This window comes from Ranitomeya imitator, chromosome 1 (genome assembly GCF_032444005.1).
Source record: "Ranitomeya imitator isolate aRanImi1 chromosome 1, aRanImi1.pri, whole genome shotgun sequence".
Lineage (NCBI taxonomy): Eukaryota > Metazoa > Chordata > Amphibia > Anura > Dendrobatidae > Ranitomeya > Ranitomeya imitator.
In genome coordinates, this window is record NC_091282.1 from 252,274,681 (window position 1) to 252,289,551 (window position 14,871).

Genomic DNA, 14,871 nt, shown 5'->3' on the forward strand with positions numbered 1-14,871 from the left:
AGAACTTAATAATTGTATGATACAATATTGTTCTGCTCCAGGAAGACATCCAGGCCTCTCTTGAACCCCTCGACTGAGTTCGCCATCACCACCTCCTCAGGCAAGCAATTCCAGATTCTCACTGCCCTAACAGTAAAGAATCCTCTTTTATGTTGGTGGAAAAACCTTCTCTCCTCCAGCCGCAAAGAATGCTGCCTTGTGCCCGTCACCTTCCTTGGTATAAACAGATCCTCAGCGAGATATTTGTATTGTCCCCTTATATACTTATACATGGTTATTAGATCGCCCCTCAGTCATCTTTTTTCTAGACTAAATAATCCTAATTTCGCTAATCTATCTGGGTATTGTAGTTCTCCCATCCCTTTTATTAATTTTGTTGCTCTCCTTTGTACTCTCTCTAGTTCCATTATATCCTTCCTGAGCAGCGGTGCCCAAAACTGGACACAGTACTCCATGTGCGGTCTAACTAGGGATTTGTACAGAGGCAGTATAATGCTCTCATCATGTGTATCCAGACCTCTTTTAATGCACCCCATGATCCTGTTTGCCTTGGCAGCTGCTGCCTGGCACTGGCTGCTCCAGGTAAGTTTATCATTAACTAGGATCCCCAAGTCCTTCTCCCTGTCAGATTTACCCAGTGGTTTCCCGTTTAGTGTGTAATGGTGATATTGATTCCTTCTTCCCATGTGTATAACCTTACATTTATCATTGTTAAACCTCATCTGCCACCTTTCAGCCCAAGTTTCCAACTTATCTATATCCATCTGTAGCAGAATACTATCTTCTCTTGTATTAGCTGCTTTACATAGTTTTGTATCATCTGCAAATATCGATATTTTACTGTGTAAACCTTCTACCAGATCATTAATGAATATGTTGAAGAGAACAGGTCCCAATACCGACCCCTGCGGTACCCCACTGGTCACAGCGACCCAGTTAGAGACTATACCATTTATAACCACCCTCTGCTTTCTATCACTAAGCCAGTTACTAACCCATTTACACACATTTTCCCCCAGACCAAGCATTCTCATTTTGTGTGCGGCACGGTGTCAAACGCTTTGGAAAAATCGAGATATACCACGTCCAATGACTCACCGTGGTCCAGCCTATAGCTTACCTCTTCATAAAAACTGATTAGATTGGTTTGACAGGAGCGATTTCTCATAAACCCATGCTGATATGGAGTTAAACAGTTATTCTCATTGAGATAATCCAGAATAACATCCCTCAGAAACCTTTCAAATATTTTACCAACAATAGAGGTTAGACTTACTGGCCTATAATTTCCAGGTTCACTTTTAGAGCCCTTTTTGAATATTGGCACCACATTTGCTATGCGCCAGTCCTGCGGAACAGACCCCGTCGCTATAGAGTCCCTAAAAATAAGAAATAATGGTTTATCTATTACATTACTTAGTTCTCTTAGTACTCGTGGGTGTATGTCATCCGGACCCGGAGATTTATCTATTTTAATCTTATTTAGCCGGTTTCGCACCTCTTCTTGGGTTAGATTGGTGACCCTTAGTATAGGGTTTTCATTGCCTCTTGGGATTTCACCTAGCATTTCATTTTCCACCGTGAATACCGTGGAGAAGAAGGTGTTTAATATGTTAGCTTTTTCCTCGTCATCTACAACTATTCTTTCCTCACTATTTTTTAAGGGGCCTACATTTTCAGTTTTTATTCTTTTACTATTGATATAGTTGAAGAACAGTTTGGGATTAGTATTACTCTCCTTAGCAATGTGCTTCTCTGTTTCCTTTTTGGCAGCTTTAATTAGTTTTTTAGATAAAGTATTTTTCTCCCTATAGTTATGTAGAGCTTCAATGGTGCCATCCTGCTTTATTAGTGCAAATGCTTTCTTTTTACTGTTAATTGCCTGTCTTACTTCTTTGTTTAGCCACATTGGGTTTTTCCTATTTCTAGTCCTTTTATTCCCACAAGGTATAAACCGCTTACAGTGCCTATTTAGGATGTTCTTAAACATTTTCCATTTATTATCTGTATTCTTATTTCTGAGGATATTGTCCCAGTCTACCAGATTAAGGGCATCTCTAAGCTGGTCAAACTTTGCCTTCCTAAAGTTCAGTGTTTTTGTGACTCCCTGACAAGTCCCCCTAGTGAAAGACAGGTGAAACTGTACAATATTGTGGTCGCTATTTCCTAGATGCCCGACCACCTGCAGATTTGTTATTCTGTCAGGTCTATTAGATAGTATTAGGTTTAAAAGTGCTGCTCCTCTGGTTGGATTCTGCACCAATTGTGAAAGATAATTTTTCTTGGTTATTAGCAGAAACCTGTTGCCTTTATGGGTTTCACAGGTTTCTGTTTCCCAGTTAATATCCGGGTAGTTAAAGTCCCCCATAACCAGGACCTCATTATGGGTTGCAGCTTCATCTATCTGCTTTAGAATTAGACTTTCCATGGTTTCTGTTATATTTGGGGGTTTGTAACAGACCCCAATGAGAATTTTGTTACCATTTTTCCCTCCATGAATTTCGACCCATATGGACTCGACATCCTCATTCCCTTCGCTAATATCCTCCCTTAAAGTGGACTTTAGACAAGACTTTACATAGAGACAAACCCCTCCTCCTCTCCAATTTTTACGATCCTTTCTAAACAGACTGTAACCCTGTAAGTTAACTGCCCAGTCATAGCTTTCATCTAACCATGTCTCGGTTATTCCCACTATGTCAAAGTTACCTGTAGATATTTCTGCTTCTAGTTCTTCCATTTTGTTTGTCAGGCTTCTGGCGTTTGCGAGCATGCAGTTTAGAGGATTTTGTTTTGTGGTGGGAGTGGAAAAGACCCTTCCATGTGGGGCTGTGTTGGGGAGAGATTTGCCCCTGTTTTGGTCCCTGTGGGAGACCAGGGTCAACCCTCTCAAGGAAAGTGTTGTACTGGGTGCAGAACCCAAAGATATTGAGTTACCTGCTATAGGACACAGCCAACCTAGGGACACAGTGTAATCCCGATAGGCTCCCTCTAGAGTTTATGGCAGTAGAGGTTGTGGGACCCCATTGAACCCTGAGCTGGAGGTGTTCCCTGGTAAGGTCAGGACAGCTCAGATCCAGGGTCCCTTTTGGGGACGCAGACATAAAAGACGCAGGTATGAGAAGAGCCGAGAGTGTATGGTCGCAGAGGCGAGTAGGAACGTGCGCACAAGGAACCCTCTGGCTCCGGTCAAGGATGGGGCCGGGGGTCAGGATAAATTAGATAGACAGCAGTGTCGGGAGGCTCAGGTTCAGGTGCGGCGTAGTACAGATATATGCTCAGAGTTGCCAGCGCGGTCCGCGCCGTTTCAGCGTGATATAGTCACTGAGGTAAAGGTACAGAGGAAACGATACCAGGGGCCCGAAAGCAGATACTTAGGTGACAGGATGACCTGTGGGGTTAGTGGACCTGAAGTAAATAAAGAAAAGACCACCCAAAACTGGCCCAAATCTGCGGTTAATCAGAAAAGAGGGTTTGGCTTCTGCAATGGAGATCGGGATGGGTGGTCCCGTTATGAAATATGGAGGAGAAACGCAGAGGGGAGGGATGCGTGCGCCGATCGACGGTTCCGGTCCTTACTTTGGTTTCTTAATGTAGTGTCGAGCGGGAATGTCAGGGGGCATACCAATGCCCTGTCTTTCACCCTTACGGGGTAACAAATGTTCAACCCCACAGGTATGAACAAGGGGGAGGATATGTGAGGCAGTGAATGTGCATGTCCAGTGAATGTCCAGAATGTGCATGGAAGCGTAGTGAGGCCATGAGGGCCCACTACAGACACAGGTGTGGCTGTAATTAGAATAGTGAAGCAGTGACTGATTAAAAAGCCCTGTAGTAGTGGGGGAGGTGTCAGTGTGTTCTTGGAAGCAGACAGGGCAGTTGTCTGCAGAGCTCTCTCTGTGTGGAGCAACACAGAGGCTAAAGGAACCAGAGAGACTTACACCCTGCGTCTTGGGCTGTCTTATGTGTACCCGGCTACACTCCAGAGGATAAAGAGTGCAGTACGCTGAGCGAGTACAGAGACTTGTTACCGGCGTGCGGTCACCCAGGGAAACTGGACAGAGGGAAGTTCGGCCTGTGTATTGACTGCATCATATAGCCATGCATTATTAAGGGACTGTATGAAGAAGCCATATACTATATTGACTGTGTGAAGTAACACAATAAAAGAACGTTTTGTTTGAACTTGCTTGGGTCACTGCCGTTTCACTGTGTATGGCCCTACCGCTGCATCACTATATATACGTAAAAATATTTAAATACAAGACATACAGTACATATTCCAAAACAGAATGTTCCTAGAAGTGGCACTAGTAACATGTACAAAGTGAGAGGTGTAAAGTAACACAACAGATTCCAAATAAGACAAAGAACCCCATCTACGTAATAATTCAAGTCAACTAAGAAGTATCATGACTAGTACTAAATAGTTTAGTGAAAAAATGCATAAGGTAAATACATGACGAAGCCTCTGGGCGAAATGTGCGTTGGGGCTGGTGGACCAGGATGCATGTACAAGAACCCCTCCCCCCTTTTTTCACTGACATTCCATCTTGTATGTAAATACTTACCTTATGCATACATTTTCTGTGAAGCACCTGTGGGTTCAAGATGCTCACCACACATCAGCGTACTGAGGAGAAATTGCACAACAAATTTTGTGGTCCATTTTTGCTTGCTACCCTTATGAAAAAAAAAATGGGGGCTAAAATAAACATTTTTGTTAAAAAAAAAAGTGTTTTTTTCATTTTCACTGCCCACCATTATAAAATTCTGTAAAGCCCCTGAGGGTTCAAGGTGCCCACCACATATCTAGATAAAGTTCTTGAGTATAGTTTCCAAAATGGGGTCATTTGTTGGGGTTTTCCACTGTTTAGGCACATCAGGGGCTCTCTAAACGTGGCATGGCGTCAGCTATTGATGCAAGCCAATTTTGTATTCTAAAAGTAAAAGGGCGCTCCTTCCCTTCTGGGCCCTGCTGTGTGCCCAAACCTTAGTTTTCCTCCACATATGTGGTATCAGTGTACTCATGAGAAATTGCACAGGAAATTTAGTGGTCCATTTTTTTTCTTGCGTCCCTTGTGCAAATAAATCGTTTGCAGTTAAATTAACATTTTTGTTGGAGAAATGTGTTCTTTTAATTTTCACAGCTCAACATTATAAAATTCCATGAAGCACCTGAGGGTTCAAGGTGATCACCAAACATCTAGATAAATTCCTTGAGGGGTCTAGTTTCCAAAATGGGATAATTTCTGGTTGGTTTCCACTATTTAGACACATCAGGGGGCCTCCAAACCAGACAGTCTGCTATCGATTCCAGCTAATTTTGCATTCCAAAACACAAATAGTGCTCCTTTCCTTTCTGAGCCCTGCTGTGCGCCCAAATAGTTGTTTTCCACCACATAGGAGGTATTGGTGTACTCAGAAAAAATTGCACAGAATATTTCATGGTGCATTTTCTCCTGTTACTCTTGTGAAAATGAAAACTTTGGCATTAAAGTAACATTTTTGTAGGAAAAATTTAAATGTTAATTTTCTTTTCGTTCCACATTCCATTAATTCCTGTGAAGCACCTGAAGGGATAATACATTTGAATGTGGTTTTGAGCACTTTGAGGGGTGCAGTTTTTAGAATGGGGTCACTTTTGGGTATTTTCCATTATATAGGCCAAATGTGACGTGGTCCCTAAAAAAAAAAAAAATGGTTTTGTTAATTTTATGGAAAAATGAGAAATCACTGGTCAACTCTTAACCCTTATAATTCCTCACTAAAAGACATTATGTTTCAAAAATTGTGCTACTGTAAAGTAGATATGTGGGAAATCTTATTTATGAACTATTTTGTGTGACATAATTCTCTGATTTAAGGGCATAAAGATTAAAATTTTGAAAATTGTGAAATTTTCCCAAATTTCAGATATTTTCAGAAATAAACGCAAGTTATATCAAACAAATTTTACCACTATCACGAAATACAGTATGTCATGAAAAAAAGATTCCCAGAATCACTGAGATACGTTGAAGCGTTCTAGAGTTATTACCTCATAAATTTGACACTGTTCAGAATTGTAAACATTGTCCCAGTCACAAAGGCGAAAACAGGCTCTGGCGCGAAATAAAGCCACATCTGCAGGTTAATACCGTGTTTTCACCTGACAGGTTCCCTTTAAATAATTTGAAGAGGCCTAAATCTCAGCGTTATATGCAGCATTAATTGATGGCGATAATCTTAAGATATATTTTAGGGTATGTCTGCTTTGGTCATAAATGCAGTGGATTTTCCTTCCAGGTCTTACAGGTTTAAAATCTGCTGCCTATTAAAGTAGTAGCGCTAAGGATCAGATTTCACAACATCTCATCAGTATATTATCTGAAGCATATATTGACCGCCACTTGGGATGATTTCACAGACTGCAGATTTTGCTGTAGAAAATTCTGCAACATGAGAGCTTCAGAGCCTCGTATTTCTATTAGGCTGTTGCGCTCGGGTCGGAAGACTCGCGGCCAGTCCGTGCATCGTGGTCCGTGTCAGACTGAGATCCACGAACTTCTGCATGAACCCTTATTCTACGAATTTCCTAGCTGTAATCCTCCTTTCCAATACAGGGAGTGAAATGTGTGGCAAATCCGCAGCACTTCTTCAACGACATTACCAAGTTATTGGTTCTCCGGCTATTTTGCTGTGGTCTTTCTGCCTTAGAATTTTCTGTGGAGATATACAGTATAAATATAAGATATTTATACCAGAAAATAGTTTTCCAAGATACCGATGATTCTTTACAAACCAATTTATAAACTTGCAAGTATGGAATCAGTGCTCATACGTAGTTTTGAAATCATTCATCCTAGTCACTTACAAATACTAATAAAGTAGCAGTACAAAACACTTAAAAATGAATTCACAGCATTAAATTCCATAAATATTTCAACTCCTTGTAGGACAAACACTCTCCATTCTGGGTGGAGCTCATGGCAGTTCACAACACGCTAGATCATCTTGGTAGAATGCCAGAACTGCACCTTATGGCTGGATTCATACATGCAGTTTTTGTGGCTGGTTTTATAATCCAACACAGGTGTAGACTAAATAAAAGAAACTTGTAAAGGAAAGTCTAATGCGAATCAAACTAGTTTACTAAAATTAGTATAAAACCATGTCCTGGGACTATCAGCCATGTAATTAAGCAGTAATAATATTTGAAATAATACATGGAAAATTATACTGTGGACTTGAATAAAATGGTGGTGGGGATGGTAGTTATAAATCTGAACCTTTCAGGTTTGTTTGTTATTTAATTATACCTTAACTGACATATCCATCCTCTAGTGCAGTGGTCCCCAACCTTTCTGATCTTGAGAGCCACATTAAGCTTAGAGAGAGGGCCGCGAGCCACATCCAGCACTGAGAAAGAGTTGCGAGCCACATCCAGCTCCCACCCTCTTGATAGTGGCAACCAAAGCCCCCATAACAGGTATAATGATAACCAAAGCTCTTCCACAGAAATCACTCCAGAGCCGTACACTGAGATCCAGGGGTTCCCACAATACCCCCATTCAGTATTCTCTCAACACACTGTCACATCCAGCTTTGAGCACCTCCTCTAACAGGTAGTACAAACCTCCAGCGTACCATACCTAAAACATCTCGAAACCCCTAAGACCAGTAAATGTGCATCCAGATCTGCAATTCTGTGCAGGGCTACTCACAAAAATTCACCATTTTGAGATGTGGTCTTGATACCTGTTTGCTAGACCTAATGCATCAAGCTGGAGACAGTCGCGAGCCACAATTCATGGGGCCGCGAGCCACATGTGGCTCCCGAGCTACAGGTTGGGGAACCCTGCTCTAGTGCTTGATGAAGACCATTTGGCTGTTTGTATAACTTGATCGAAGAAAACATAACTTTGTTGGTCCTTGTGACTCAAACGGCAAAAACTGCTCTTGCAAAATGCACTTTAATGCCCCTTTTACCCTACATGTCAACTTACGGTGGCTTACTGGGCGGTTTACACAGGCTAAAGAGCATTCTATCTGGAGTGCCCCCATGGGGCCGTGGGGTACTCGGTACTGGGTCCTTCAGTTCACAGGGGGATGTCACGGTGGCTGACCCGGTCCATGGCCCTGGGACGTCCGTGTAAAAGTGAAAGGTCTTTAAAGGGGAAATGTTCGTGATGCCACCTGTGGTATTTGGTCAGGGTGACCGACACTACTTTAAGGGGTCCGCTGGGGTGATGTTATGGCAGCTAGATGGTATACCTTCCCACAGGTGAAGTGTATCCCCCAGAGCTTCCTGGTGTGTAGATGGTGGATGGTGAGAGGCGCAGAGAAGAACGAGAACACAAGGTTGTAGTCTCTACCTTTACTGAAGACTTCAGCATCCACAGTCCAGAGCACCAGATCACAGGGCTAGTAGAGTCCGACCGGTTTGGAAGTCCAAAGTCCCCTTGTCCAGTTGGAAAGCAGTAGCCTTCCTCTAGCTGAGGACATATCTCGTCGTTCGTGAGATTGTTTTGGGATCCCTTGGACTCGTGTGGACTATTGCTTTGCTACCTGGCACAAGGATTATCGGGAGGTGCCCCCGAACCTGTTCCGTTGGACTAATTGTGGACTCTGTAGATCTACCTGCATATGTTGTTCCAGCGTTCTTGATAATAAATCTGTGGAATCATCCCTTGGCCTGTTGTCCCTTCTTTCTCTGCCGTACACCCCATCACAAACTGGTGGCAAGCAGCGGGATCATAGCAGAGGGAATCGAGATCAGCGGCCCAGCAATAAATGGAACCAACACCGCAGAGTACAAGAACTGGACTTTGGGGAGCCTACAATCAAAGGCCCGTGAAGTAGGAGTCCGTTTTAAGGGGCTCTCCAAGGAGCAGCTTATTGAGGCTTTGGAAGGAGTTCGCCTGCAAGATGACGCTGAGGAAGGATCCTCACAGCAAATGGAGGAAAGACTGCAGCCGGAGGTAAATACCCAACAAAGTCAGTGGGTTGTGTGGTACGAGGAGGAGTTGGCATTGCTGGGAGAAGAGGCCACCATAGACTATAAGAAAGAGGCCATTCACCGAGCTCAGGAGAGGGAGAGGGAGGCCATTCACAGAGCCGAGGAGAGGGAGGCCATTCACAGAGCCGAGGAGAGGGAGGCCATTCACAGAGCCGAGGAGAGGGAGAGGGAGGCCATTCACAGAGCCGAGGACAGAGCTCAGGAGATGGCATTGCTGGAGAGGCAGATCGCTTTGGAAGCAGCTAGAAGCTTCAGACAGACTCTAACCCCAGCACCCACCATGAGGGAACTCCCCAGAGTGTCCCGCAAAGACTTCAAGCCCTTTAATGAGGCTGCAGGCGACATTGAGGGCTTCTTCCAGGACTTTGAGCATCAGTGTCGATTAATGGAAGTCCCGGAAAGGGACCGAGTCCGACATCTGGTGGGGCTCTTAGAGGGTGGAGCTGCCGCAGCCTATAGAGCTATGGACCATCAGGGGAACTGTGAGTATGCGGAGATTAAACGGACTATTCTAGAACATTATGCTGTTACCCCAGACACTTACAGGACTCAGTTCCGTACTTTAGCCTGTGATGAGGAAGTGTCTTTCAAGATGTATGCCCACAGACTCAAACAAATATGTCATCGCTGGCTGGAGGCAGAGAAGGCCTTAACCTGGGAGACCTTCCTCCAGGTTATCCTAAAAGAGCAGTTTTACTTCAAGTGCCCTGCTGAGATCCGGGAATGGGTGCGTGAGAGGAGACCAGCCACTGTGGAGGAAGCTGCAGCTCTAGCTGATGAGGCTCTCACCATCAAGCCTCAGTGGAGGGTTCTGTTGGAGGATGGAGAGAGGCCTACCAGCTCCACAACACCGGTGGCCCCCTGTTCTTCTGTCCCCATTGTTCCTCATTCCTCTAAGCCACCACCTCATGCTGATACCCATGTAAATGTGCCTCCAGTTGCTTCTACTGCGTTTTCTGGAATACAACGAGGAGAGGAAGTAGCAGAGCGCAGGTGTTATGGTAGTGGGCATCTGGGGCATCTGCAGGCCTCATGCCCAGCCAGCTCATGGAGAAGTCGTCCTCAAACCCCTACAGCACCTTCAGGTGGGAGCCGGCCTCCAGGTTCCCTTACCCCTCACCCAAGAGGACGCCTTGGATGGAGTGAGACCCAGCAGAGATGCTATCGATGTGGACAGCCGGGGCATCTGCAAGCCTCCTGCCCAGCTGTTCAAATGAGGATTAATCCTGTACCCAGTCGTATTATTAATTATGTACACCCAAGTGCCATGGAGGACGACGTGTCACCACTACGTGAGGACTGGCCTAGTGCCTCACCCACCCATGTTGCACCACTAGGAGTTTATGGTGTGCGACCCGCAGCTATGACGACTTCTGCTCATCGAGGTAAGCACTTGCAGGAGGTCGTGCTGGATGGACAGAGACTTATTGGATTTTGTGACTCAGGGGCTTTCCTCACACTGGCTGATCCCCGAGTGGTTCGGCCTGAGGCAATCCATCGAGGTCCTGGGATTGTCATTGAACTGGCTGGTGGACAATGGAGGACTATTCCCACAGCCACTGTGGATCTGAACTTTGGTTTTGGGGTCAGGCGATGTGTGGTTGGGGTGATGGGTGGTCTGCCTGCAGATGTTCTCCTGGGTAATGATGTGGGAGAGCTGCGATGCCAATTCGTGGCTGCATGAAGCCACATGTAAGTTACGCTCTGCCTGTGTGTACTTAACCAGCGACCTGTAGAGGTCCCTGGTACGTACACAAATTGGGAGGGGAAGGGATTGTCATGATCTGTACTTTTTTCCCTGTCCTGTATTTTGTATAATATGTCATGATGTGATGCGACTTCTCTTTCGTTGTATTTACTGTACATTTTGCAATGTCATGGGGTGTATGTAACTAACCTGTCTCCTTCCCCCAATACTTGCAGCCCTGATCTATAATGTAATTAAGCTTTGTCCACACCACTAGGGAAGGAATAGCCATTCTTCCTCACAGCAGGTGGCTAGTCAAATGCACACAATGAATAGACTAAGTGGAGCCACCAGTCTAGAATCTTCTGGTGGACCCAACCATTGAATAGAAGGTATAACCCCTACCCCCCCTTCATGGGCGGATCCCAGGAGCTCAGACAATCCATTCTTATTTTGAGATCAGATGTGAGTTGATCCTTGAAGGAGAAGGAGTGGGGATTCTTAGCTGAGGCAAGACCCCACATCCATCTGGGACTGTGGAAGCAAACGGGGCGAGACTTGAGCTGAGGACATATCTCGTCGTTCGTGAGATTGTTTTGGGATCCCTTGGACTCGTGTGGACTATTGCTTTGCTACCTGGCACAAGGATTATCGGGAGGTGCCCCCGAACCTGTTCCGTTGGACTAATTGTGGACTCTGTAGATCTACCTGCATGTGTTGTTCCAGCGTTCTTGATAATAAATCTGTGGAATCATCCCTTGGCCTGTTGTCCCTTCTTGCTCTGCCGTATACCCCATCACAAGGACAAACCCATATGACTGGTGGCTTGAGGCAGTTTATAGGGACTCTATCATGCCCCAGCCTCTAAGGGGTGCCCCCATGTCTCCTGGGTGTAGGGCGGACAGGTAACATGAAATTAGCTGTCCTGCCAGTCTCTGGAGCAAGGCATAAAGGTCGTTGCTCCCTCGGTGTTCCGACTACCAGGATTCTGCGCCTCAGAAGGAGGCAGCCTGTGTAGGACTGGTCCCCTTCTGATATCCACTCCTTTGCTACAACTTCCTTGTATGCTCACTGCAATACAGTTCTGCCTTTGATGTCTCTTTCCAGGAGCTGCAGCTCTGAGGGCATGCACAGCTCCGTGTCCTTCTCCCTCGATCTCTGACAGGATCCCTCCCCAGTCAGGGACCAACTACATGAGCGAAGCTCAGCCAGCAAATGCCTAACTTTCCCTACAAGTCACCAGTTTTACCAATGTGGGGAGTGATGTAATAAATAGGAGCAAGAGCTTCCCCTGGTGGCCTGGAGTGTGAAATGTGTTGCATGTTTGTGATACCTGGATGCAGTTGTCCTTCTTTGCCTCCAAACGTAATATCACTCCCCCTAGGGGAAAATGACATTACTGCAACGACCAGGACCCTGGGGCGCTGCATATCCAAACAGAGAGATTGTTACTAATGATTGTTCCGTGCCAGACCTGGGCAAACTACAGCCCATGGACCTCATCCAACCCTTTAGCTGTTCCTATCCGGATTGGGACAGACCAATGGTTGGAAACAGTGGCAAACCGCAATCCTCTCGCTCAACATATCCATTTCAATTGTATCTGCATAATAAGGATGCATATACAGTTGAATGCAATATCTGAACAGGAAGCCCTTGGTTCCCTCTTCCACCATTTAACCTGTGTGACTGAGGCTCGGCGCAGCAGTCATGATGACATCATTAGATTGCGCCTGCTGCTTGAAGACTCAATCCACACATGCTGCACAGAGTGGAGCAAGTGCTTTGGGGTGATAGTATATGTTTTGTTTTTTTTTGTCAGTCAGTAGTTGTGGGTAGAAACTGTGGGGGAATCATATTGAGTATCTGGTTGTGGGACCGTTATACTGTGTGAGGGCTGTGGGAGTAATCATAAAGTGTGGGGCCATCATACCATGCATAGGGTGCTGTGAATGTGATAAGCAGAAGGGGATCATACTGCTTGGGGGCTGAGGAGACATCACATTGTGTCAGGGATCATACTGTGTGGGTGGTTGTGGGGTCCATCATAAAGTATGTGGAAAGGCTGTGGGCGATGACACTATGTAAAGGAGCTGTAGAGACATCATACTATTTTGGGGGAACTGTTGATCAGGGTACAAGAGCTGAATAACAAGAGCAGTATGATTTTATTGTTTTTAGAAACGTTATGTAAAGTAAATTATATGATTTTGATCAGTTTCTACTGATAAGAATACAAGTTACAATAAGCTCTATCGTAACATGTATTGGCAGTAATAGCTAGTCAACATACTTAATTCAGATAAATATTAAGTGATAAAATTAATATAAAATATGTTAATATTATTAATAAGCAGAAATCATTTCAGCCTATTGGTTCGACCTCCACAACAGTCACAGTCTCTCACGTGGCCCTTGGGAAATTGAATTGCCCTCTCCTGTTCTATAATCAATAGAATAGCATCGGAAGCACATCTTCTATTTAATGTGCTGCCAATGATAATTTTCAAGCCAGATTAAAGGGAACTTGTCACCAGTTTTATCATACAGTATATCAGCTGTAAAATGGCTGCCGGACCCGTCCTGGAGGGGAGATATGTGTCATCGCGGCTATTAGCTGCGGTGATGTGATCTCAGAAGTATGCTCCAGCACATATAGTGCTGAGAGAGTTGTTTTGGACGCTCCAGGGCCGGGTTTTACAAGCGGTCATAAGAGATGGGTGAGAATAACCGCTCACATATCCCCACCCCAGGGACGTAGTTTGGATAATAAAATGGAGGCCAATTGCCATATTCAGTGTCTGTGGCTGGAGGTGTGGCGACCTCCCATGTGTGTGTGCTAAAGACACTGACCAGAGCGGGTGATCTCGCATTGCTATATGGACTGTGTATTTGTTCCTGTTTTTGCTTTTTCACTTTGTGCCAGAAAAGGCTGTTCATTTGTTTTGAGTATCCAGAGCGGTTTATGCACCTTTAATAAACTGACTTGGACATTTCCATAATACCGCATCCTGTGTCTACCTCAACTGCAAACAAGTGAGTACAGATTCCTACAATTGGTGCCAGAAGCACAAGCATGAATCCCAAGAGGCAGTGTGACTGCCGATACCGCATGTCCTTTATTAAGTATGTTGCAAGCCAGCAAGCATCGCCAGACAAAATGGAGGACCTGCTGAAACATTTGGTCCAGTCGCAGCAGCAGCAAGAGACCAACAGGCTGTTGTTACAGCAGATCGAGCAGGAGCAATGGCAGCAGATGCAGCTTCTGGCAACAGCCATCCAGGGCAGGACGAGCGCCCCAAGTCCGGCTGATGACACCCACGTCTGGAAGGCGGTAAGAAGAGCGTTGCAAAAGATGACCCTGGGGGTTGACGTTGAGGCGTTCCTGACTGTTCTCAAGAGGGTGGCAGAACGGGAGAAATTGCCTCCAGACCAGTGGGCGGAGATTCTGGTGCCATATTTAACAGGTGAACCGCAGAAGGCCTACTATGACATGGCGTTGCAGGACGCTAAAGAGTATACGAAGTTGAAAGCTGAGATCTTGGCATGCTTAGGAGTAATTCTGACTGTCAGGGCGCAGCAAGTGCACCAGTGGGCCTTTCATAGTGACAAACCTTCCCCCGGTCCGAATTGTTTGACCTTCTACACCTGGTCCAAAAGTGGTTGCAACCTGAATCTTCCTCCCCAGCACAGATGGTGGAGAGGGTCATTATGGACAGGTTCATACACTCCCTGCCAAGGCCGGTGCAATCCTGTGTTGCCCAGGGAGATCCTGTGATGCTGAGGACCTAGTGAGCCTGGTGGAGAGGTACCAGGTGGTCGACAGTTCCATGGGGAAGCAAGGAGGCTGACACACAAAAGAGGGGAGCTAGAGCCACACCTGGGGGGCGGCCAAGAGTACTGGAGTTAGTGCCCAAGGTCCTTTCCCATAGTGTAATTTGTTGGAGGTGTCATACCCCTGGCCACATAGCGACCCGTTGTCCCATGACCACCGAGTCAATGGACTGCAACACAGGATGGTGCTGCTCGTATTTTGCATACCCTGCCTGCAGTACTTTCCCTCAAACAGGGAAGGGACCACAAGCATGTCCCGTAACAGTAAATGGGGTGCAAGTGACTGGTCTGCTGGACTCAGGGAGTTTGGTAACCCTAGTGAGTGCTGCCATTCCCCATCGGCTGATTC

The 14,871-nt window shown here is 45.6% G+C and overlaps 1 protein-coding gene across 1 annotated transcript in view; it reads right to left on the bottom strand.

Annotated features, from left to right (window-relative positions):
* LOC138667407 (uncharacterized) overlaps positions 1–14,871 on the bottom strand; it is a 226,579-nt gene that overhangs the window by 4,717 nt on the left and 206,991 nt on the right. The gene's annotated exons all lie outside the window — the stretch shown is intronic.